At 48.9% G+C, this 26372-nt stretch overlaps 1 long non-coding RNA gene across 4 annotated transcripts in view; it reads right to left on the reverse strand.

The window, feature by feature from the left end:
* Positions 1–986: 986 nt before the first annotated feature.
* The window catches only part of LOC140708787 (uncharacterized), a 60550-nt gene continuing 35164 nt past the window's right edge, over positions 987–26372 (reverse strand). Inside the window, exons 2-6 of one of the 4 annotated variants that reach the window (XR_012088992.1) lie at positions 10615–10748; positions 8754–9106; positions 8360–8539; positions 6763–6973; positions 987–6561 (exon numbers count right to left, since the gene is read on the reverse strand). This is a non-coding gene — a long non-coding RNA (uncharacterized lncRNA). Of the gene's footprint in view, positions 6974–8359; positions 8540–8753; positions 9107–10614; positions 10749–26372 lie in introns of all 4 variants that reach the window. The other 3 variants (XR_012088997.1, XR_012088991.1, XR_012088994.1) reach the window with 3 other exon arrangements.

Here is a 26372-nt window from a genome sequence, read left to right on the forward strand (position 1 = left end):
TGCCACACTTTGAGACGCTGAGTTGGCGAGTGCAAGGCCAGCATTCGTAGCTCAGTGACTAGGAGTGAGCTATTTTATACACCGCTGGGGACCTGTGAAAGGCGAGCAGCCCCCCTCCCAGAGCTCACCGATGCACCGGGCCACAGCTCTGGCATCATTTCTGCAGGGTTTTATGCCCTGGCGTGCGGACTGCATCTGTGGCACTGTGGAGGTGTGAGACCTGTGTGGTTTGTAAAAGAGAAGGACAAGGAAAGGCCAGCACGAGTGGGCACATGTTGAACCATAACGTGGGGCAACCGTGGGAAGGAATGAATTCCCAGGAGGGTGGGGGGCATCACCCCACTTTCTTCAGCAGCTCAACCCCTCTGAGGGCTGCGTGGTCATCCACCTGTGTTAGGCTTCTGGTCCCAGCACATGGGGCCAAGCCCTCAGACACAGCACTCCAAGGGTTAAGCCCCTTCCCAGCTGTTCCCACTGCCCCCATCCCACTCCACTGGGGTAATGAGGGAAATGTCAGCAGAAGCGATTGCTGGGAGCCCTATAGAGAAACTGCCCTATGGAATTTTAAAAATTAAATCTATTTATAATTTATGCCCTGCCTGCTTCAAAAAAGGATTTGAGGTGGTTTACGATAAAAGATACATAAAATGGAAAGGCTGTTAAATAGAAAGAGAAGAATCAAGAACACCACGCAGAAAGAAGGGGAGAAAACCTCCCAAATCCCTGCGCTTAGGGAAACGGTAACAGATTAGATATGCTAGTTTGGCTCCCTGCATCCTGGCAGCTGAGGCAAAAAGGGAAATCATCACAATGGGCCACATAACTCCACCTGAGTGACTCGCGGAAACTCACCACACTTTCACAGTGAGAAGCAGGCAGCCTCGCTGGCTGGGGGCAGAGGCACAGGGCGTCTGGCTCTGTGGTTGGCTGGCTGCCCCTTCCCAAACATTTCTACACTGCCCCTCGGTCATTTCCAGCAAATGGACACCACCCCCCGGTCCTGCTGGCCCCAGGCTTTCCCCCTCACTGTTGGTATCATCTTCCAGATCCTGGATCAGTCCTTAAAGGGCATACTGCCCAGCACCCAGTCCCCCTTCTTCTGGAAAGCAACCCAATTTTACCATTCTCACCTGCTCACAGCACACACAGTTTGGATCTTTATTAGTCCATTTTCATGCTGCTGATAAAGACATACCTGAGACTGGGTAACTGATAAAGAAAAAAGACGTTTAATGGACTCAGTTCCATGTGGCTGGGGAGGCCTCACAATCATGGCGGAAGGTGAAAGGCACGTCTTACATGGCAGCAGGCAAGAGAATGAGAGCCAAGCAAAAGGGGAAACCCCTTATCAAACCATCAGCTCTTGTGAGGCTTATTCACTACCACAAGAGCAGTATGGGGGAAACCGCCCCCATGATTCAAATATCTCCTACGAGGTCCTGCCCACAACATGTAGGAATTATGGAAATTACAATTCAAGATGAGATTTGGGTGGGGACATAGCCAAACTATATCAGATCACACTCCCTGGAGGATTACTTGAATCTGGGAGGTGGAGGTTGCAGTGAGCCGAGATGGCACCACTGCACTCCAGCCTGGGTGACAGAGTGAGACTCCATCTCAAAAACAAAACAACAAAACAAAACAAAAAACACATTAAAATTACAAGGCAGTGGCACTCTGCACCCATGAGATCGGCAAGGAGCTGTCCATGTCGATAATACCTGGTATGGACAAAGAAGAGCGGGAAAGACATCTCACTGCTTGTTTCTGGGGTCATACATCCTACCAGCCTTCATGGAGCAGTGTAACAAAATCCAGGAAAACTTGAAACGTGTACTTACTGCAGCCCAGCAGTTGTGGGTCCACAGAGGTATCCCAGAGAAGCATTCGAGTGGGTGTCCAAAGAATCAGAAACTCCAGCTTAGGGGTTCCTCCCCCAGGCAAGTTTGGGGAGCCCCACCATCAGCCTCCCAGCAACTGTGTCCCCTCCTGCTGCTACAGGAGGCTCCTCCCTCCCTGCTCCTAGCAAGATGGTTTACCTGCCCGTTCACAGCCATGGTTCTCCACACACCCCACCAGGGCCCTGGGGTTGCCTCTGCTTCGCATTGGCTTTCCTGGCCTCTGGTTCCAGAGGGGCACTTGAAAAATATTAATGCCCCAAGTTGGAAAACCCTGGAGCCAGACGAGGGGCCTCTGCATCAAAGCCAGACCACCCTCCTCAACAGGGATCAATAACCTGGAGCTGGAAGTGAGTTGGGTTCAGGAAATAAGCGTGACGTTGGATCCGAGCTGCCAATTAGCCTGCAGCCCCAGCCCCTGCCGGCGGGCCTGTTTGCTCAAGGTGATGGTCGGCTTGTGGAGGCTGTGAGCTTTTTATGTGCCAACCTGCGCCCTCTTGGCCCCTTCGCCAGGCCATTTAGCTATCTAAATCAAGACATCTCAGTCCACAGTGACTGTTAGGTATTCACGTGCAGGGCCGCCTTTCCTCCCCTTGTAATCTAAATCTAATTTATTGGCCCAGGGACATAGGGAGCAGCCTACGCACGTAGTTGGTGTGCAGTGAAGAATATAATATACAACCTTCCGGTGTAATAAGACTCTTTATAGAAGGTATTATGTAGGGTCTGGTTTGGAGCACCAACAAAGCCGTAATTAATTCCTGCCTGGAAAATATCCACAATGCAGCCCTCAGAAGGCTCCGTGGGGACGGGAAGGGGGCTTGGCGCCTCTGAATTCTCACGCTGGTTTTACATCTGGGTGGTTTATAAGATTAGATGTGCTTAAGCTCCCTGAGGGCAGGAGCCCTGTTTTATGGGCACCACTCACCCGTCCAGCCATGATGAAAGGTGTTCAATAAACTCTCGCTGAATTAATCTGGATGGAATTGAAGTGAAAAGTTATTCTTTATGCACTATGACTTTGAAGGTTGGCTTCCTCAGCCGACGAGGAATGCCGCCCACCTGCTTCTAAAGCCCTGCTAAGCAAGCTGGCACCTCACTGAATTGCTGTTGCCAGTTGGCCAGAGACAAACTCTTGATCTGTTGGGGCCTCAGTTTCCACTTGTGTGCTGTGGGACAGTGGTGTCCCCAGGGTAAGAGTAAGGGCCACTCGGAGGACATTCATGCAACATTCATCGTACTCACTGCCAGGTGCCCATCTTCCCTGCCAAACACTCAGGGGCACACACCTGACTCAGTAATCCATTCATTCATTCACTCAACAAATATCCCATCTCCTCGATTCTTAGATGCACAGTTTTTTTACATCATGTGTCTGAAACCAGGACATCTTATAACATTGACATCCATGGCATACGCCAAAGTCATAAACTGAGGTCCATAGCCGAAATTCTACCTATCACCTGTGTTTATAAATAAAGTTTTATTGAAACACAACCATGCCCATTGGCTTTTGGACAGTCTCTGGCTGACTGCATGGCAGCAGCGGGGTTAAGGGTTGCAGCAGAGATAGCACAGCTGCAGAGGCAGGAGTACTGACACCCTGGTCCTTGATAAGGTGGTCCTGAACACCCTGGTGGTTAAGTCCCTGCAGTGGGATCTGTCAGGGGAGTGGTTACAACCAGTATGGTGGCTTCAGGCACAGATAATGCTGGATTTCAATCCTAATTCCACCTCCGATCAGCTACATATCCTCCGGCAAGCTACTGTCTGAGTCCCAGGCTCTGAATCTGTAAATGGGGATGTGGAGAAGAGGAAATAAAAGCATAGACAGGAAGCACTGAGTATGGCGCCTGGCACGTGGGAAGCACTCAGCATGACAGTCGTCTCCTCCATTATTATTATATCATTGTTATTGTTATTATTATTATTATTAATGCATGCCAGGCACTGGGCTGTTAGGGGTGGGGAGAGAAAGCATGAACAAAACCACCTCTCTGCTTACAAGGTGAACTTGACAACCCAGAGCACAAGACAGAGAAGCAGGAAAGTGAAATATAGAGAGGTAGATCCTGTGTAGAGGATCCCAGGGGCGGCCACTGACCCAGCTGACAGGTAAGTCAGGGAGGTCTTCTTGGAGGAGGTGAGGTCTACACTCAAATTGAGGGATTCCTAGGGAGGAGCCAGTGTTTGAGCTGAAGGTAGGGGTCTTGAGAACCTGCCAGCCCTGGGTTTCAACCCCTAATCCAGTGCTTTCTGGCTGTGCAATCTGAACTAAGTTCCTTATCCACTCTGTACTTCTGTTTCCTCAATTATAAAACACGGATGATGACTACAACGATGACGGCTTCTACTACTACTAGGAATAAGAATAACTCTGCCTCCCTCCTGAGGGGACGTGGCAGCAGTGACTGCACAAACAGTTATCTGTCATTTTCTATTTGCCTGGCTCTGGGGACAAGGGAGGAAACAGACATATGCCTCGTCTTTGGGAAGGGAAGAAAGCAAATAAATGAGTAAAGAAATGCACAATCATACATTTGGGTAAATGCTCTGAAGAACAGATGGAGTGCGGTGATAGAGCGTGGGGGAGGCAGGATGGAGTGGGGTTGAAGACAACAGATGAGGGCGTGAAAACACTCAGAAGGGTGCTGGGCACAAGTGGCAGGTTTAGCTCAGCCCACTACCCCGGCAGTGCCCTTGTCCACCACCCCCTGCCAACGAGCCCTGGAGAGCTCTGGACTCAGCTCGGTCCCTTACACCCGTTCATCACATCGCTCCCACTGACCGGAGGCGCCAAACCAGCAGCCCAAGAGTGATGTCCCCCGCACAGACAAATTTCATTTGTCTTGCTTGCAAATTGTTTTCATTTCAGAAGTTTGACTTTACTGCTAAAATTTAAAATCCAGAGAGAGCTCATAAAAATCCCCAATTTCCAGCTTATGCCTAAAAAATGGGAAGATCTGGCCATTCTGGACCACTTTCTCTCCTGGCATGAGAAATCTAGTTTGCCACACTCCCCACCCTTCCCTTATGTCATACACCTGTCTGGCGCCCCTCATTTATATTAACTACTTGCCTGGCCCCTTTAGGTCCCTGAGTTTGCAGCCCCTACACCAGATGCTGGAAACTCCACTGGAGCTGACCTGTGCTGGGTATGACCCGTGGCCTCTCACATTCACGTCCACGCTTCTCTACTTTTGCTGGGCCCCAGGAGGCCACTCCGTATGGACCATTAGCAGACTCCTGGGCCCTCTGGCCGGAAGAGGCACCTGTGGGAGACCTGGGGGGGTTTACTCTCCTGGCTGTCTTCTGGCCAGGTGGCACTGGCTCTGGATTGCCTTGCTAAAGGCTGCAGCCCCTCCAAGTGCTCCTGCCATGGAGCCACCCTCCCAGGGCTCTGGCCATGGCTCCACCCCTGCCTTATGTCCCCGGAGTGGGAACCGCGCCCGCCATGATGAGTCTTCCTGGACTGCACCATCCCTTCACTGCTTTTTCTAAGCCCTGCCCACATCTGCACACCTTTAATCAAATCTCCTCAAACGACGGCCACTCCTCCCTGGCCTCTGATCCAGGCCCACCAGCCCCGGGATCGGGTACACTTAAGGTTGGGCGCGTGAGCGGTGCTCAGCACATGGGGCGGAAGAAAGGGATGGACTGCTGCAACCGTGCTGTCTGGGTTTCTCCTAAGACTATGTCCTCAACTAAGGAGCTGGTCACCTGTAAACCTGACCCCTCACCAACAATCCCTCTGTCACCTCATCAGACTCAGGGCGGGGTCCCTAGAAATGTCTCCCATCCAAGAAATTGCATCCTTCCTTTCCCTAAATTCGCTGGACCACTTTAAATGCATGTTTCATCTGCTCCTAGAGTGCATCAACAAAGCCCATTTTCAATCATGTCGGGGACATGGTGCCAGCCCTCATTACCAGGTCTCCAGGAGGGAATCACAGCTGGCATCAGTGTTTCAGCATGGCCACAGAAAGCCCGTGGCAGGCGCAGTCAACGTCGTGGCCTGCGTTGTGCGGCTTTTGCTAGCTGACGAGCTGAGTTATCACAGAGGCAGTGAGGCCCGGACACCTGGCCCGGATGAACAATTTCCTACACCTTTGAGGTCGGAAATAGATGAAAGAGCACCGCCCCTCCCCTGCAGCCCCCTGGGTGTCAGGTGTCCACAGAGCCTTGTTCCCCAGCCTGTGCTGTGTCCTCCCAGAGGCCTAGTGGCCTTTAACCAAGTCATGGTGGTGACAAACCTTGGCGTGTCCAGTGCCTACTGCACAGGGTTCGCTGCTGGGCTGTCTCCATTTCACAGAAGGACTGAGGCTGGAATCCACACGGCTCACTCCGAATCACAGAGCTGGCTGGAGGAAGAGTATCCATTGACACTCCCCAGCCTGCAACTGTGACCCACACTGGCCATGATTCCCTTGACCCCTGAGGGAACCAGCCCAGAACTACCTGGCAGAGCCTCTGGGAGCTTGGGCTCTTCTTGGAGACCCTGCCTGTCCCACTGATGCTGACGAAGAGGCCAGACTGTAAGGCAGTGAGATGTGAAGCTCAATACCCATCCACGGGTCCCACGAACCATCTGCAGATATCTGCTTTCATGACGCTCCTTGGATGGCCTTGGGGAGTTGATGGAGGTAGAGATGAGGGCAGCCTGGCATGGGGGGAGATGAAATTCCGACACTAAATAACCCAAGCAGAGCAGCTGCTCCATTTCTGCAGGAGCAGGATGTGAAATGAAGCATGAGCTTGGGGACGGCTCCTCCAAGGCGCCTTGTGAAGGACATTAACCACGCTGGAGTCTGTGCACTCGTCCCTACATTGCACAGCTATTGAGCACATACTAAATGCTAACCTGTGCTAGGTGCTGGGACTGGAGACAAGCAGACAGAGGCCCTGCCCTCAGGAAGCTCTCAGTCAAGCGAGGGGGCACGGACAGTAACAGCTAAGGTCCCGTCCAGGCCAGGGCGATCTGTGCATGGCAAACGTTGTGATGGCAGAATCTGGTATTCCAAGCTCCAGAAGGAGACTTATTCCAAGATGCACATCCCAAACAGCAAACACACCTTAGAGAAAGCAAAGGGAATGCCAGTCTTTCACTTGCATCTTTTGATAGACAACAGTAAAAGCAGCATCCAAGGGAGCCCCAGTTCACAACACAGAAAAACATTTCTTACACCTATTTCCTCTCCCCAACTCTGCCATCCCGCATTTCCCTGAGACTCTTATTTGCTTAACCTCCATCCCCAAAACTCACTCTTGCCCCAGCACTCCACAGCTCTTTCTTCTTCCTCTTTACTTTCTCTCCTAGCTCTTTTTTTTTTTTTTTTTTTTTTTTTTTTTTTTTTTTTTTTGAGATGGAGTCTCGCTCTGTCGCCCAGACTGGAGTACAGTGGCGCCTCCCGAGTTCCAGTGATTCTCCTACCCCAGCCTCCTGAGTAGCTGGGACTATAGGCACGCGCCACCACCTCCAGCTAATTTTTGTATTTTTTAGTGGAGACAGGATTTCGCCATATTGGCCAGGCTGGTCTCGAATTCCTGACCTCGTGATCCACCCGCCTCAGCCTCCCAAAGTGCTGGGATTACAGGCGTGAGCCACCACACCCAGCCTTCTCCTAGTTCTTTTAAATGCAGGTTTGCAGCGTCTCCCCAAGGAAAGGAAGGGGCACTTCTCTCCTCCTTGCCACTTTCTCAGCTCATGCTGTGAACCTTGGTTTGTAGAAGGTAGCCATGCCGCTCAGTTTACCTGGCCAGTTCTGGCATGCACCTGGTGCCCTGACAAAATGTTTAATAGCTCCTCCTCTCACTCCCCAAAATGTCCCAGTTTGATCAGTAAGTTACATAGTCTCCCTATCAGTATATCACCTCCTGGTGAGGCGCATCACCTCCCCCAAGCCCTCTCCATATATGTCTCCTGATGTCATCCTCTTTCAAGACAGCCTGCTCTTCCCCCCACATGGGGCTTCTTACTTTGAAATTTATTTTTCAAATTGTTTGAGGGCAGGAAATCTGTTCCCTTTTCCACCTACACTAGGACCTACACAGTGCTTGGGACATTGTAACCATTAAATACATATTAGTGGGTGGGTGGATGGATGGATGGATGGATGGATGGATGGATGGATGGGGAGATGGAGGAAGGGAATGAGGGAGGGAAGGAAAGAAAAGTGGCAGGATGGTGGGTGGTGAGATGGATATGTGGTGGGAGGAATGGTAGAAGGGATAGATAAACGAATGGGTTTTAAGGAAACCAGTTAGGAAGCTAGTGAAGTCATCCAAGGAAGAGAAGGTGGTGACCTGGGAGGAGTTGAAGATGGAGATAAGTGGGCGATTTTGACATGTCTTCTGGAGATCGACTCAAATGGACTTGGCCATGCTCGGTGAAGAATGGACACGAACTCAGGCTTCCTGCTTGGATCCTGACCAGAGCCTTCACTCCCCAGGCATCTTACCTGAGAGGCAACATCTCTGCTGTTTCTTGAGGTAGCAGCTTACTGTCATGAAAATAGTTTCAGAGGCGAACTGGAATGAATGACCCACACCAGATCTGGGAAGCAGGGCCTGTGGGCTGGAAGAGGCAGGCCTCCGGAGCGGCCTCCACTGGCCTTGCAGGCACCTCTCAGTCACTCCTCCTTAAAGGCACAAGAACCATTCCTGGTTAATAAAGAGTCCTTAAAACCCTTCAAAGGTGGAACACCACTCCCACGACACATCATCAAAAGTTAAATGGAAAATCTGGGATCCCATCTATCCGCACAGAGCTCAAGCACCTGATGTTCAGAGTGAAGCGAGTGGCCACTCTGAGCCTCAGTTTGCTCCTGTGTAATACAGAGATCATAGCAGTACCTGTCTCCCAAACTGGTTGGAAGATAACGTGGAACACGGTCACACAAGGCTCCCAGCAGTGCCTCCCTGACCCATGCGGCGACTGCTGTTTGTGCTGGGGCTTTATACACATATTTAAGGACATATTTATTTTATCCCTGTAACCAGCCTCCAGGCTGGTCTTTCTCTTTCTGGTTTGCTGATGAGGAAACTTATACTTGGAGCACCCCAGCCTCTCTCCAGTTTTGTGCAGCCAGTGGAAGTGGTCACTGTAGGCCCCACATGGATGGGCCAGGTTGCTGTGCCCAGCCCAGACAGAATCCGATGTGTTTTGCTTTCTGAGTTGATCCAGGACAGGAGCCAGCACGCTCTTCCTGCGAAAGACCAAACAGTAAACATTTTTGGCTTTGTAGGCTGTACAGTCTCCATGGTAAGTATCAAACCCTTGTCCCACAGAAGCAGCCATGAGCAAGACATCCACAAATGAGCGTGGCTGCATTCCAATAAAACTTTATTTACAAAAACAAGCCCAGACCAACCCCTGCTGTATCACAGAGAATGAAAATTCTTTAGGTGTACATTTTGCTTCAGATATCAGTTGTCGGGTTTGTTCGCATCCAAGGGTTATAAGTGGGCAGTGAAAGCAGCCCATGTCCCAGTGTTTTCTGTGGGAAGGCAGTAGGGAATTCCTCCCGGACATTTCTCCTGGGGAGGAGGCTGAAGTGGGTTTTCTGATTGAATGTTAAGCTCTCCAAATTGCTATATCCATGGAGACATTTTCTTCCTTCCCTCTCTCAGCGTCTTTTGGAAGCACAAATAACTCTTTCTTTGTTGGTGGGCGGTAAAGGCAGCAGGCCAGGGGATTGAGAGACAGGTCACCTCCCAGAATTACTCTGTGGCCACCATCTTGGAACCACTTTCTCCTGGGAATACATGGATGACGTGAATAAATGTGATTTTCACTAGGAAGAAGGTTCAAATGTGTTCTATAAGGGGGCATGTTACTTCTGGATGCCAACTTGCTTCTTAGAAATGTTTTTTTCTGGCTGAGCATGGTGGCTCACGACTATAAATTCCAGCGCTTTGGGAAGCCGAGGCAGGCGGATCATCTGAGGTCAGGAGTTCGAGACCAGCCTGGCCAACATGGTGAAACCCCGTCTTTACTAAAAATGTAAAAATTAGCCAGGTGTAGTGGTGGGCGCCTGTAATCCCAGCTACTTGGGAGGCTGAGACAGGAGAATCACTTGAACCCAGGAGGCAGAGGTTGCAGTGAGCCAAGATTGTGCCACTGCACTCCAGCCTGAGTGACAGAGCAAGACTTCATCTCAAAAAAAAAAAAAAAAAAAAGTTTTTTCCAGAAGGTAGGACTAGGAGGTGGTAAGGCTATGACTAAACCTTAGGTCTTCTGTCATCTTTCCATTGAGCTAGTGGCTTCCAAAGCCATCATGCGTAGGTAGCAGGAAGGAATGGGGTAGACGAGGGGAGTTGAAAACGGATTTTTTGGAACTCTGGGCACATTTATAACAGAACTGTAACTGTATAATGTTATGGTATCACTTAACTGACATGTCTACTTTGGAATGTTTATAACTACCGTAAATCAAGAGGCCGCCAAGCCAGGGAGCGGCCACACATAGACATTCCAAGGAAAACATATAAAATAAATAAAATAATCACACCGTATCAACGTTCCATTCCCGGCTAGAAAACGGAAAATGTAACTGCCCCTGCAAAAATGCAAGCGCCCAAGGATGAATGTGCTCGGAGCCAAGGCAGCTGGGGCCTCCTCACGAGTGCTCAATAAAGATGTCAAGTGGGAAAAGGTTATGAAGTCAGTAAGAACAAAATGTTTGACCCCATCGAGCAGTCCCGGCCCTGCTACCTGGGTTTGCAGACCCTATCACCGGCGTTCCTTCTTAGGGTCTGTGGGTGGCTGTGATTTTCTGCATTGCAGGGGTGTGGTCAGAACAGTTTTTGTGACTTCCCTCTTTATGACTTCTGTCCGATTTACATTATCTGAAGAAAAATAAAGATTTGTTATCCCCAAGGCATAAAATTCTGCAGATTTACAAACTGTTGGATTTCTGACCTTAGTGATTGTTTTTGGGCTTCAACTACTTTTCTGTCTTGACCAGTGGCTTGTAAAGTACACATCAAAATGAATTCTGGCTAGATAAACATCTGATCATTAAAATTGTGCAGGTCTTTGGTTTGAAGGCAGCCGCCGTAGCATTCTTAGGACACCTGGTACTTTTCTTCACTCCAGACTCCGGGTGCATGACAGCAGAGGCACAGCCGTGAATCCTAAAACTGTAGGGGTTTTTTTGTTTTGTTTTTTAAGTGGTAGCAAAACTCTTTTGAGCCATCTTTCTTGTCTTAGAGCCTTTGAGGTATGTACAAGCTTGGGTAATAAAAACTACCAAAAGTTAAAAATTAATAACCACAGGGATTCATCACATCTTGGAGGACTTTGAAGCAGTCTTCCTTTCTCCCAGGAGAGGATCTTTGCTTTCTGACAGCACTGGAAGAAAATGACCCAGTCGTTTCCCCTAAAATCAAGAAGACTGTTCTGAGGTATTTTGTAGACATTCCACTTTTGTCTTTTTGAGTTTAATGTTTGTTTGTTCATGGAATGAGGCTGGGGTCTGACTGATGACCCCTACCCTTGGGGCTTCTCAAATGAGGGTTCCATCCACGATCTGCACAGACGGCAGGATTCTCTCCCCTCTGGCCCTCCCCCGAACGCTTTGCTCCCTCTCCATGAACAGGAAAGAAAGGATGCCTGCAGAGCACTCCATTTCCAAACAGAACAGGCAGGGATGTCACTTGCAGAATTCCAGATGTTGATATTTGTGTTATTGGATCATAATTACATTTCACAAAAAAATACTGCAAAGAAAAAAAAATGACTGCTCCCTAGAAGTGAGATTTATTGTCCCTTTCTGTCCTTTGTCTGCCTCCTCACGTGGCCTCGTCCCTCACTGAGCCTGTGGTGATTTATTATTTCGGGGATCCCAGAGGGGACACAGCACTGCCTTTCTGTAAAGGTCACACAGTGAAAACAGGCTTTATCTGGGTCAGAAGTTGCCTCAGACACCAAGGGGAAACCCTGGATGAAGTTAATCAACACCCACCGCATGGCAGGTCAGTGAGCCCACGCCAGGCGGGAGAGGGTTGACCTCGTGGTGGTCGGATCTTTGCACCACCAGCTGCTCTCCAGATGAAGACATTGATGTTTTCATATCATTTGTGGTTCTGATCTGATCTCCCCTCCCAGAAGAAATCCTAAAAAATTAATGCTCTATGGAATGATGCTTTTAAAAAAAGTTATTTTGCTTGGACCTTTGTTTTTCTCCCTTAGATGAGGGGAGGGTGGACCTCACATTTCTCCATAGCCAGCCTCTGATCTGCAAGCTGAGGTCCCGGGGGTACCCAAGTCAGAGTTCAGGGCCTATTGAGCATGACCCACCAGGCAGGCAAAAAGGAAAAGGGAGCCAAATGACAACTCCAACTTGCCCCACACTTCCAGTTACGAGGCAAGTGCCCTAAGGCCACCAAGGCACCCGCAGGGGTTGTCCGAGGTGACACTTCTAAGCTTTGGCAGCCTTGAAACCCACAGCCATACCAGCCATGTCTGTGAGGCTACTACGTGACCTTGGAGGAGGGAGGGAGTTTCATCCACACTCAGCGGGCCAGGACCCACGTGCAGACGTTTCAGTTAACCAGCACACGGCACTACAGGGAGCATCTGCAGGAAGACTGTTCCGAATCAGAGGGTCCCCAACCCCCCCGAAACTCCCCTTTTTCTCCAGTTAAAGGGACACAATCAGGTGGGTAGAGCTGCCCGGGAAAAGCCTTTTACACAATGACAGGAGGGAACTGGTGTGGGCAGTAGAGGGTTCCTGCAAATCGTCCTTAATGCCATTAATAAATGCCCACAAAAATCAAACGCAGCATTGCCCCTTCCTTGGCTTAGGAAAGAGAGTTAAGAAAGATCATCGGCAGAAATGTGCTGGCCCGTGTAGGTCTGGGTCTGGGACTGGGTATCCGGGGCCGGGGCTGGCAGCCTTTCGTGAAACTAAGCTGGGGGCCCCAGCCCCCGGGCACTCCGGATGGAGCTCTTCTGCAATTCCCAGTGGCCCGACAGCGTGGGCAGAGGAACACGCCAGGATCAGTACAATTATGGTGACTGACTGTCTGCAGCTCAATATTAATCTTTCAAAAAGGCTCTGCTTTGTAGGGAAGGTATTAGGTGGCTCCGACAACTTCTTAAAAACGTTCCTCTTTCTTTATAGAATGTCAAGTGAGATTTCAAAAGGGAATACGTCATAACTGAAGTATGTTTTCCTTAGGGCAATAAACCACCATTGAATTTACACGCCTGCCCCCCAGACCTCTGAATTTCTAGCCAAAACCTTCATCTGTTTTTCAGAGAAACAAAATTAAAAAAAAAAAAAAAAAAAAAAAAAAAAGGTTGGGGGAGGTGTTTTCTTCAAATACAGGGAAGGCCCCTCCTGGGTGGCAGAAGGAAAGTTAGGCAAACTTTATAAATCTAGCAGGAGAGCTGTTTTTGGCAGTGCTGGAAAGTGGAGTGGGGTTTTTCTGTTGGCCTCACTTAAAACACACCAAACGGGCCCCCCGACGGCCCTGGTGTATGGAGGGGTGGGTGGGCGCCCGTGTGTGGAGGAGGCAGGCTGGCTCTGGCTCTGGACGGCCACCACCCTGTCTAAGCCCCTGCAAGGAGGGTAGAGTGGGAGAGGGTGGGAGTGCATGGGGAGGGAACTCTGGAGTTAAGTAAGGAGCAACAGCTGCAGTCCCGGGGAACAAAACGAGGCAGGCCCCGATGGATTTCTCATCAACCATGTGGGAGTCATTGGCAAAGGGAAGTGTCCGCACACCCCCAGCTCGACCCCCTCCTGCAGCAGCACCAGCAGGGAGTCTCCACCAGTGCGGCAAGCTCGGCGCAGAGATGACCCCCATCCAGGGCCGGTGGCCAGGAGGGTGGCAGGTGAGGGCTCTCTGGGGGAGGAACGGATGTCTTGGGAGACCACAGCTGTGCAGCTGGGAGAAACAGCCAGGGGCTGTCGCCTGCTTTCTGCTGAGAAATGGGACTCGCCCAAGGTCACAAAGTGAGTTAGGAAGAAATAATCAGTTCCTGGCTCTGTCCCTAACAAGCAGAATCCTATAAAAAAGAAGAAAATGACTCTGGGGATTTGAACAAAGAAACCAGGCTATAAATCCACTATCCACACAGCTGCCAGTTGATCTCCCTAAAATGCAAATCGGATGCGGCCCCGCAGCCCTGAGATGCCCTTCAGAGGCATCCCAGGACCCTTGGGAGAAAGACCTGAATCCTTATCCCTGCCCACAGGACCAGATGGTTCTCAGCCCAGATATCTGGACCCACTGCCAACCTCGCTGTCTATACCCCAGCCATGAGGCCCCCTTGGAGTTCTCTGTTTTTGTCTCTCTCTCTCTCTCTCTCTCTCTCTCTCTCTTTCTCTCTCTCTCTCTGTTTCTCTCAGCCAGAAACTCATTTATTTAGGCAAAAATGATTTCTCAAGCCTGGCCTTCATACCTGGCCTCATTCTGAACACTCAGGATGCGATGGTGTATACACAGTCCCTGCCCTCATGGGGCTTCCAGTGACATGAGGGAGGACATTAACCAAATCATCATGTAGATATTTTAAATGTAAATGTATGGGCCAGTGCAGAAAGGTGCAGGGGAACTGAAGGGCATCTAAGAAGAGGCCCTTCTTTAGAGATGGGTGAGGGAGGTCTCTGGGAGATGCAGGGTGACCGCAGGAGGCAGGAGGCTCAGGCGAGTCTGAGCCTGGAGCCTGAGAGGAAGGAGGCCCCAGTCCAAGGGGAACAGGGCAGAGCAAGGCATGATGCCTCCTGGTATCCAGGCTCCCAGCCTTCCCTGCTGTGGGTGCCACCCGCTGCCCCACTCGACACTCGTCTTCCCAACGGCCCTAAGGCTCAAGTCTAGGCTGGGGCTGTGAGTCATGATGGACCATGACAGGTCACAGGCGCCAAGCCCTTCAAGGGCAGCTGCCCCTCTTCCCCGCCCCCTTCATTCCCTCTACAACCTGTGAGGCAGGTGCTGGGAAACTGAGGACAGGAGAAGATCAGAAACTTGCCTAAGTTACAAATCTAGGAAATGGCAGAGCTGGGATTTGAACCGGAGGGTGTGGGGTTTCTGAGGCGTCTTTCCCTGCCCTCTCCTGCCTTTCATCCCTGCACCTCAGCACCCACGCATTGGCCAGTCCTCAATTAACACTGGAGAGAATGAGAGGAAGCGAATAAATGAACAAGCCACTGAGGAAGTACAGTTGACTCACACTTCTCTGAGTGATGGCTGGGCCTCTGTTCACAGGGCCCGTGGTGTCCCCAGGCTGAGAGGTGGAGGTGGAGTCTCCTGGAGGGGCAGGAAGGAAGCGGATGCTGTCAAAGCGGTAGAAGACACAGTGTCTTAGCTAATTGCCTGGCCTCCTGAGAAGTCGCACAGCCACGACCAGCCCGGAGGTTGAGCTCCGCGTTGAAGAAGAAATGTTAATCAGCTCTTAGGGATATGAAAGGATGCCCTGAAACCCACTGACAGCCTCGACAGGGGCGTGGGCTGGTATTGATCAGGAGGAAATCTATTGTTTTGGAGGAGGGCATGGTTACAGGAAAGACAATGTGTTCAGACTGTAAATTCAGGGGTGAGGAATAGATGAATAGGAAGGGAAGTTGACGGAGAATGGAGAATACACATCCTCACCCGTCAAGAGCAAGGCGAGCCAGGACCCAGCCAGGTTTGACCAAATGAGCCGGGCACTAAAAGGCTCCATGCCCAGGTGCATGAGGTGCTCAGTGCTGCCAGAATGCAAATTGCCACAGGCAGATGGGGGCCCCACAACTAGAGGCAGTGCCCTCTGAGGTCCAGCCAGCCTCCCCTGCAGGATGGAATGAGGCCAGGCACAGGAACAGGGGCGGCTTCACGGGCACACGGCTGTGCAGCTACACAGGGCCCCATGCTCGGCAGAGGCCCACACTTGGTTTAATATTTTTTGAAGGAGCAACCTTGCATTTTTATTTTGCACTAAGCCCTGAAAGTTCTGTAGCTGGTCCTGCTTGGCAGGGAAAGGCAGTGGACAAAGAGGACATCTCCAGGGATGGATGACAATGGTGTGCTCAGGCACACTTGGGTTCTGCCGCCTGCTTTATGCCTTCCCGCTGCACCCATGGGGCCATGGGGCAAAGACTCACTGGGTGTGTGTGATTTCACATTGCCTCACGAACCTGCCGCTAAGGGGGTGCACCTGGGAGACAGTGAAGCGCATCTGCCTGTAGCTTGGGTCACCTGTCTAAACTTACTACTAATTGCGGCCACTTATTCCCAGTGAGGAAGGCTGAGACCTCTCAAAGGTGAGCAGAGGGGCAGAAAAGAGCACTGGGCTTCAGAGGACCCCTCATCTCCCGCGGAAGGGAGAATGCCCCTGGACAGCAGCAGGAAAGCTGGAAAATCCATCCTTTGTCCACTGCCTGAGCCTGGAGCCCTTCCCGGCCCCTCCTGCAAGGGAAGGTAGCTGAGACTTCACAGCGAATGGCCACTAGTCAGCATGGCCTTCATTGCATGAGCTGCTTGCATCCCAAGATCATTGGCACGAGTCCCCTAGCCAGGGCACCTGGGCATGGTGCCTTCCAGTGCCCACTCACATGATCAAACCCAATGCTTGCCCTGGCATTCAAGGCCCTGCGTAATCTAGCACTGCATTCATCTTCCAGCTAGCGCTGTCCCCTCCTCTCCCAGGTCACCACTGGGCTGGTCCCCTTGAGCACTTCTCACTGGGCTTGTGGCTTTTCTCTACTGCCCAGAACCTCCAGGTTGGGATTTTGTTCCACCTCCGCTGGGAAGCCTACCTGCCCCGCAGCTTTCTCCCCCTGCCCTCTCCCTGCTCGTGTCTGTCTGTGGGCAACATGGTGCCAGCTTCTGAATTCCCTTCATACTGTTAGCTCCATGATCAAAGAACACACTGGAGGCAAACCTACTTGAATCCCAGCGCTGTGCCAGAGCTGACGACCAGTGGTAAATGAGAGTGACAGTCCCTCCCCAGCAGACAAAATGAGGTAATGCTTGCAAAAGGCATAAAGAAACGAAGGTAAGACAACAGTAAGAATGATAGTCAGTGTCCTTGCTGGTATGAAAAACATAGCAGATCAAAGGCACCGTTAAAGAAAGGCAGCTACAGGCCAGGTGCGGTGGCTCACGCCTGTAATCCCAGCACTTTGGGAGGCCGAGGCGGGTGGATCACGAGGTCAGGAGATTGAGACTATCCTGGCTAACATGGTGAATTCCTGTCTCTACTAAAAATACAAAAAATTAGCCGGGCGTGGTGGTGGGCACCTGTGGTCCCAGCTACTCGGGAGGCTGAGGCAGGAGAATGGCATGAACCCAGGAGGCGGAGCTTGCAGTGAGCCAAGATTGTGCCACTGCACTCCAGCCTGGGTGACAGAGCGAGACTCCACCTCAAAAAGAAAAAAGAAAGTCAGCAGCTACAGATAGAAACATTGACAAAAAGTTATTCTGACAGCCTGCTGTCAGACAAGCTAGAAAAACTCTCTAAACCAGACACAAGCACATAAAAAGACATAGCAACCTGAGACCATGAAAGACCAACACAGCCATAGACCCGGAAGGGACCAGTGTGGCCACAGCCGACCTGCAAGGACAATGGAGTTTATGACCAGCAGTTCTCTGACTGCCTTCCATGGTGGTGCATGCACTATGCAGGATGGCTGAGTCAAATGACAAGAATATATTTAGCTTGTTAAGAAACTGCTGACTTCTTTTCCAACCAGCAATGTAGGAAAATTCCAGCCCTTGGCCGTGCGTGCTGGCTCACACCTGTAATTCCAGCACTTATTGGGAGGCTGAAGCAGGTGGATCACCCGAGTTCAGGAGTTTGAGACCAGCTTGGCCAACATGGTGAAACCCTGTCTCTACTAAAAATACAAAAATTAGCCGGACGTGGTGGTGCATGCCTGTAATCCCAGCTATTCGGGAGGCTGAGGTGGGAGAATCGCTTGAACCTGGGAGGCAAACGTTGCAGTGAGCTACGATTGCACCACTGCACTCCAGCCTGGGCAACAGAGCAAGACTCCGTCTCAAAAAAAAAAAAAAAAAAAGAAAAGAAAAGAAAGGAAAATTCCAGTCCTTCTACATCCTCACCAACACTTACTGTTGTCTATCTTTTTAATTTTAGCCATTCTGGCGAGCATGGTGGTATCTCACTGTGCTTTTAATATTCATTTCCCTGATGATTAATGATGTTTAACAACTTTACATGAATCGTTTATTACTAATTAGCTATCCATATGTCTTTTTTGATAGAATGTCTTTTCAAATCCTTTGCCCATTTTAAATATGGGTTATTTGTCTTTTTATTATTGAATAGTAAAAGTTATTTATGTATTAGAGATAAAAGTCCATTACAGATATGTGTGTTCAAATATGTTCCCCCACTCTGTGTCTTATCTTTGATTTCCTTAACCATGCCAGCAGTTCTTTTTTTTTTCTTTATTTTTTCCAAAAAGTTCCTTCATGCCCCTTTTTAATCAGTCCCCTTCCTCCACCCCCTATATGTTTATCTTTTCTGGAATGTAAATATCTTGTAAATGGAGTCATACATTTTGTAGCCTTGTAAGCCCAGCTTCATTCACTCATCATAATACCTTTCATATTCATTTGAGTTGTGTTTATCAGCCCTTCAATCCTCTCTGACATTGAATAGTTCCAGTAGGATTCCATCATATGGCTGTGGCACAGTTTCTTGACCCATCCATCAGCTGATGGATATTTGGGTTATTTCCAGTTTTTTGCGATTATAAATAAAGCCACTGTAAACATCCACGTATATGTTTTTGGACACATATGTTTTCATTTCCTTTGGGTAAGTACATACAAGTGGGATGCTAGGTGTTATGGTAGATGTATATTTAACTTTATAAGAAACTGCCAGGCCGGGCGCTGTGGCTCACACCTGTAATCCCAGCACTTTGGGAGGCCAAGGCAGGAGGATTGCTTGAGGTCAGGAGTTCAGGACCAGTCTGGGCAATGTGACAAAACCCTGTCTGTACAAAAAATACACACACACACAATTATCCAGGTGCAGTGGTGCACGCTTGTAGTCCCAGGTCCTTGGGGGGCTAAGGAGGAAGGATTCCATGAGCCTTGGAGGTCAAGGCTGCAATGAGCTGTTTGTGCCACTGCACTCCTGGCAGTGATGCAAACTGGGTCTGAGTGACAAAGTGAGACCCTGTCTCAAAAAGAAAAAAAAAAACAAAAACTGCCAAACTACTTTCCAAAGTGGCTGCATCATTCAGCCTTCCCATCCACAACGTAGGTGAGGTCCAGTGGCTCTGTGTACTCACCAGCACTTGATAATGTCAGGGTTTTTATTTCCATTTTTAAGCTACGATTTATCTGGGTGACTAGTCCACATATTGCCGAGACCACCTCGGTTGGGGAGACCCTGACCCAGCGGCACTAGAGGAATGAAAGACACACACACAGAAATACAGAGGTGTGAAGTCAGGAATCAGGGGTCTCACAGCCGTCAGAGCTGAGAGCCCCAAACAGAGATTTACCCACATATGTATTAACAGCAAACCAGAAATTAGCATTGTTTCTATAGATATTAAATAAACTAAAAGTATCTCTTACGGGAAAGGAAGGCATGGGCCGAATTAACTGTAGCTGGAACACGCCCTTAAGACACAGATCGCTCATGCTAATTGTTTGTGGCTTAAGAACGCCTTTAGGTGGTTTCCGCCCTGGGCTGGCCTGTGTTCCTTACCCTCATTCCCGTAAACCCACAACCTTCCAGCTTGGGCATTAGGGCCAAGGGCCATTATGGACATATCACAGTGCTGCAGATATTTTGTTTATGGCCAGTTTTGGGGCCAGTTTATGGCCAGATTTTGGGGAACTTGCTCCCAACAACACATGCTTTAAAAGGAAGAGTGTTCTGATGCCGTTGGGTGGGATGATACTTAAAATGTTCATTAAGCCAAGTTGGTTGATAACATTGATCAGGTCTTTTATATCTTTACTGATTTTCTTTCTACTTTTATCAATCCAGGGATGTTGAAATTTCCAACTATAATGTTAGATTTGCCTATTTCTCCTTCCAGTTCAGTTGTTTTAGTTTCAAGTATTTTGAATCTCTGTCATTTATGTGCATACACTTAGGAATGTTATGTCTCCTTATGAACTGACCCTTTCATCATTATAGGTTTCTTTTTTTTAACTCTGATAATATTTCTTGTTTTTAATCCTCCTTGATGAATACGGCCGCTCCAAGCCTATTTTTGATTAGTGTTTGCATAGCATATCTTCTTCCATCATTGAACTTTATATCTTCATAGTTACTGTGAGTTTCTTGAAGATAGCATATAGTTGGGTCTTGTTTTTATATCCAGTTTGATCATGCCTGTCTTTTATAATTGGAGTGTTCTCAGTATTTGTATTTAATGTTACTGATATGGTTGGATTTATAGCTGCCATCTTGCTAATGGTATAAAGCATTTTAATGATTCCATTTCATTTCCACTGTCAACTCATAAATTAGACCTCTTGTTTAATTTTACTTTTACAAAATTTCATCTTTAATTACATAGTCTTCCTTCAAGTAATATTATGCCACTTTCGTACAACATAGGAAATAATAGATTTCCATTTTGCCCTCTCATTCTTCCTGCCTCTGTGGTCATATATTTCACTTGTTATACATCCCACTACACATTGCTATTGTTTATGTTTTAAACAGCCAAATATGTTTTAAATTAATTTAAAAATGAAAAAGCATATTTACATACATATTTGTTATTCTTTCATTTCTTTTGTAGATCTAAATTTCTATCTGGCATCATTTTCTTTCTGCCCTAAGAACTTCCTTTAATGCCTCTTGTGGTGTCAGGTTTCTTCTGATGGATTCTATCACCTTTTTTTTTGTCAAAAAAGTCATTATTTGACTCTCACCTGAAAAATATCTTTGATAAGTATAGAATTCTAAGTTGACAAGTATTTTTTTTTTTCTTTCAGAACTTTGACAGTGTCATTCCACTGTCTCTTGGCTTGCATTTTCCCCCCGGCTATATAAAAATTTTTCTCTTCATCACTGGTTTTCAGTAATTCAACTATGATGTACGTAGCTGTGCAGTATGGAGTATGGGTGTGAATCTTGTTTGTGCCTAGTTGAGCCTCTTGGATCTTAGAATTTATAGCATTCAACAAATTTGGAAAATATTCAATCATTATTTCTTCTCATTTCTTTTCCTGCCCTCTCCCCCGACTTCTCACCTTGAGACTCAAACTACACATGCTTGATATTGTCCCACAGGTCACTGGAAGTCTATTCATTTTTTTAGTCTTGTTTTTTCTGTTTCATTTTGGATCGTTTCTATTGCTATGTCTTAACATTCACTTCTCCTTTCACCCTATTTCCAAATCTGCTGTTAATCCCATTATATTTTTCATTTCTGATACTGTAGTTTTCATCTCTAGAAATTCCATTTGGTGCTTTTTATCTCCTAAATTCCTCTCTTCACTATGTTCATGTTTTAAAAATAATTGAATATGCATTTAATAGTTGTTTTAATGTCCTTGTTTGCTAATTCTATCATCCTTTTCATTTCTGAGACTGTGTCTCTTGACTGATTGTCTCACATTGTTCAACTTAACATATTTAGTAATTTTTGTTTGGATGTTGAACATTATGATAATTACATTACACATCCCACTACACATTGCTATTGTTTCTGTTTTAAATTGCCAAATCTATTTTAAATTAATTTAAAAATTAAAAATAGCATATTTAATTAACAAATTAAAATACATGCATATTTGTTATTGTCATTCTTTCTTTTGTAGATCTAAATTTCTATCTGGCATCATTTTCTTTCTGCTCTAAGAACATTTAGACACTTCAATGTTGAGTGTCTAAAATGTTGTTGTCTTCCTTCAAAGAGTGTTGGGCTTTGCTTTGGTAGGCAGATAATTATAAAATAAAGACTTTTGGGGCAAAAACTTTTTCAGACAAATCAAACTTGTGGTTCAGTTTGACCCTTTGGAGGCTTGTTTATAATCTTGGTCAGGGTGGGTCTAATGTAGCCCTTACTGTAGGAATAATTTAGGCCCACTGCTAAGGTGTGGCTCTTCTGGTTTCTCTAGTGAATGCTCTCGCGGATCTATAAGGACTTCTCGTTTGGGTTAACCTGAACTCAAATGCCTCTGTATATTTTGCTTGGAGCACACAAGGCTCCTAACTGCCCTGGTCCAGCTTTGACTTTCTGTACTGCAGCCAGGGTAAGCCTTCAAACACCTAGGACTGGCCATGTCATCCCCCAGTTAAAACCCTTATAAGACTTCCTGTCACCACTCGGGGGGGAAAAAAAGGCGGAGGGGACAGATACAATATTTGACCTTCACGATCTGTCTTATCTACCCCTCCACATCACATCTCATACTTGATAATCCACCAGCATCAAGCAACTTGCAGCCTCCAAATTCCCACGTGACTACAGACCTCTGTGCCTGCACCCAGGCTTTCCTTGTTGCACCACGAAACACAGATGTGCCTCTGAGGAAGTAGAGTGTGTGCTGGCATTTCCAAACCATTTGGAGTGAGAAAGGATCAGATAAACGATGGGGATTAGAATTCGCAACCAGAGAGCCCGAAACATCTTCTCTCTCCCTGGATCACTCCCCTGGTGTTCATGGGTCCAGAGTCGTTTGCCCGTCACTGGAGAAGACTTTTGGTCAGCAGTGTAGCCATGGGTTCTCATTTGGCCCCTGCCGGTACACATCTGTGACTTGCTATCCAGAGACGTCTGTCCCCCAGGAGTTGGTGTGGGAGCCTGGGAAACAGCATTTTGACAAGCCCTCTGATTTTGATGTGTACCAAAGTGAGAGAACAGCCATTCTCTCTGTTACAGGCAAGGATTCTGGAGCTAGGCCTGGCTTCTCGTGCTAGCTCTCAGGTCACCTTGCCCTTCCTGGCCTCAGGGCCTTACTCTGTACAATGGGATCATGCCTCCCTTGGAAGGTGGTAAAGGGTAGAGCCCAGGTCCAGCAGGCTTTCAACCCAGCCCACCCCTCCCTCTTCCCTTTTGACTCTTCCCAAGGCACATCTGCTCTGTCCTCCACGACTGTCTCTTCCCTATCAGGGGCTAGCAGGGGCCTCCTCGCCAGCTCCCAGGAAGCGGTCAACAGCAATCACTGCACAGACGCTTAATATATTCCGTGGGGCGGATGGGGTATCTTGCTTTGTGACCACACATGGACCGAGCTCATGCAGCAATTTAAGGAAACCAGGTTGACAATCCCACTCTGATAATGCAAGCAAAGGCCTGATCTAGGAGGGGATTGTAGGTGGGCCAGCCCCTATACCCTCTCCCTGTACTGGCGAGGAACAGGAGAGCCGTTTCAGGCAGCGTGGGCCATGTGCTCATGCGCAGAGCTGGAAACCCTCCCCGCCTACTGCTGTTCCACTGCTTTGGAAAAAGCCATCCAATAAAATCAATATGACCTGTGGCGGGAGTTGACCTTCCCAGCCCTGGGGAAGGTTCCAGATGACTGGACAGGTTCCTGGCAAATCGGAATTTCTCCTGCACCCAGTGAGGGCAGGTTTGGAGGTGAAAAAGCCATAAACCAGCGTGATCCCTTCAAAAAAAATGAGGCAATGTGCTCAAGCGATGCGGGCTGTGAAGCAGTCTTGAGGGGTGGCTAAAATGCTCTTCCTTGGAAGCCTCAGGGTTGCGAGTCACGCAGATGGCCAGGAAGTTACGGAGTGGGGGCAGGGGGCCTCATCACACAACCCTTGGACTCCAGGGAATTTTCCTTGAAGCAAACGATAATGAGGTGAAAAACTTGAGCGGTTTTGAAATTCAAGCACAAAAGTTGCCCCCACCCCCTCTCCCCTCTTCCCTCCCCGCTCCTCCTTTCCCCACCCTCACTGAGCTGAGGGCACTTCCACGAGGGCACTTCCACGGGTCTATGAGGGTTACTGACCAGCGGTTGATGCTTAATTCAGCCACCATGGAGGGCTGGCCATGGGGATTGGGGTGCCGTGCGGAACAGCGACAGAGGTGGATTTCACCCGAATGACGGCAGCGGCCGGCCACATGGCCATGACTCAGGTCCAGTTTCTCCCTCTCCGCCTCTTGCCTTGGATAAACTCCATGTAGGTGGCACCGGAGTGATTACCTGGCTGCCATTTGAAGGCGCCGCGACCTATAATGAGCCACTCAAACCATAAGTCAACATTTATCTGTAGGGAGCCACCTTCTGCACATCCAGAAAAGGCAAATCTTCCAGATGAGAAGGACCTTGAAGATTCTCTACCCCGGCGGTTTCCAGCCTCACTGCTGAGTGCCACTTTTGATCTTTTCCCCACCAGCCCTCATGTTTTCAGACTGTGTCGCCCAAACTGCCTTCGTTAAGTAATAATTTGTTTTCCAATTGTTTAATTAATCAAAGACATAAATAACTGCCAACTCGAGCTTTTAATCAGTGTGGAGGGGAGAGATGCCAAAAGCTGATACTTATTAAGCACCTGCCACGCACCAGCCGCTGCCCCCGCACCCTCCACGCTGTCCTTCCACAACCCCTCTGTGCCAGGACATGGAGGGACAGAGAAGCAGGTCTCCTTCGCCAAGGTCACACGGGCAGCCAGAGGCAAAGCCAGGACCAGCTCCTGAGTCTGCCCAATGCCAAAGGTCCACTCTTTCTATAGCTGGCTACAGCCTCTCGTCTTGCCACCCTGGGGTGATGCAATTCCAGCCCAAGGCAAAGGAAAGGTATTTATATCCGCCTGAAACACTGAAAATGCCTCCTGCATTGAGCCAAGACTCTTTCCACCACAGATGACAGAAGCCTGACTAAAATGGACTCGAATAAAACAAAGGATGTGGGGGCTGGTTGACTCACATAACTGGAGTCCAAGGTGGGTCAAGCTTCAGGCATGGTTGGATCCAGGAGTTCACACAGAGCTGTGCACTCTCCCCTCCATCCTGCTGTCGCTTGACTCTGGTTCTGCTTCTCTTTGCCCTGGTCTCCATTCTCCTCCACTTCTGATTTCCCCCTCCAAGTCCAGACATACATGCAACTGCCTCCATGATGGCTAAGATGCATCTTTCACACTACATGGCCACAACAGAACTCTTTGGCTTTCCCTGTCCCCAAACCTGTTTCTCCCCAACCTTCCTGCAGCCCAGGAGTAAAGCCACATTTCCCAGCTACTCAAGCCCCATTTGGAGTGGTCCTTCCTTCTCCTCTTTCTCCCACAGCCACATTCAATCCAGCAGTAGGTCCTGCCGGCTCCATCTCCACACCAGATCCCCAACCCTCCTCTTCCCTCCAACTCCCGGCTGCCCCACCCCTGATCTGGTCCCTCCATGACTGTGCCAGCCCTTCACAGTTCCTCCAGCCTCTGCGCTCACCCCGACACTCTCTTTCCACTCAGCAGCCAGAGCAAGGATTTCAAAATGAAACACAAAATCACTCACCTACCTAAACCTTCCCCCTTGCTTTTCACTGCACTAAAAAAACAAAACTGAAACTCCTTCCTGTGGCCACCGGCCCCAGTGGTTGGACCCCTGCCCACCTTACCAGTGACTTTCTTTACCGCTCCCCATCTTTCTCCACAGCCTCTATCAGCACTGGCCTTTCTGTCTCTCACAATGTGTCACCTCCCATTAACCTCGGGGTCTTGGCACCAGCTTTCCCTCCCTAGCTTTTACTTCACCTGGCTCCTTCTTGTCATTCATCTGAGTTCAAACGTCACGTCCTTAGGAATCCTGCCCTGACCACGCTGTCTAAAACCGTCTTCCAGCACATCAGCCTGTCGCCCCCAAGTATTTAGCACAGTGTGTCATTATCTTGTTTACTTATTTGGTGCTTACTGTCTGTTTTCCCCCGTTAGAATGTAACCTCCAGAGGTCAGGGTGCCTGGCTGGTGGGCCAGCCGCTATACCCCAAGCTCAGGACCTGGGTCCCCCTGCATAGCCCACAGCCATGTTGAATGTTCAGCACATGGCCCTGTTAGGCAAATGGGTGGTTTCTCTGCAGAGCCTCAAGGATCTCATCTCTTTCTGGTTATGTTTAGAGATCTTGCCAACTCTGCTGCCCTGTGGTAGAATATTCTGGGAAGTCAGCGTCTGGGGCCCCAGGTGAATGGTGCTTAATACTGAACAGTGGTTTCTTTCCAGCCCCAGTGCAGCCAAAGACAGGTTCTCAGGGCCTCATCTGTGGACACTGTGAAGAAAACACATTTCAGCCTCTGATTGTAAGTGGAACTAAATGTTTCTGAAGCCAGCACCTAAAGGCAGGCATGCCGATGGAAGAATTAAGCCTCGTTAGGGGTGTTTTTGCCAGTGATGTGGCAGCTGAACAGCAGCCTTTTATGGGAGCTGTAGTCACTACTCAGCCAAGCAGAGACTCAAAGAAGGGGGGCAGGATGGCTCCCCCAGCATGCCCCTGTTGAACCTCTGGCTCTCTGCTCTCACTGGTCCCCTGCTGGGAACCCTGGTCTCCAGCTTCCACGGTTTTATGTCCAAATCCCTTTTCCTGGGAAAAATGCCCTCAAGGACT

This window comes from Chlorocebus sabaeus, chromosome 2 (assembly GCF_047675955.1).
Source record: "Chlorocebus sabaeus isolate Y175 chromosome 2, mChlSab1.0.hap1, whole genome shotgun sequence".
In the NCBI taxonomy this organism is placed as follows: Eukaryota; Metazoa; Chordata; class Mammalia; order Primates; family Cercopithecidae; genus Chlorocebus; species Chlorocebus sabaeus.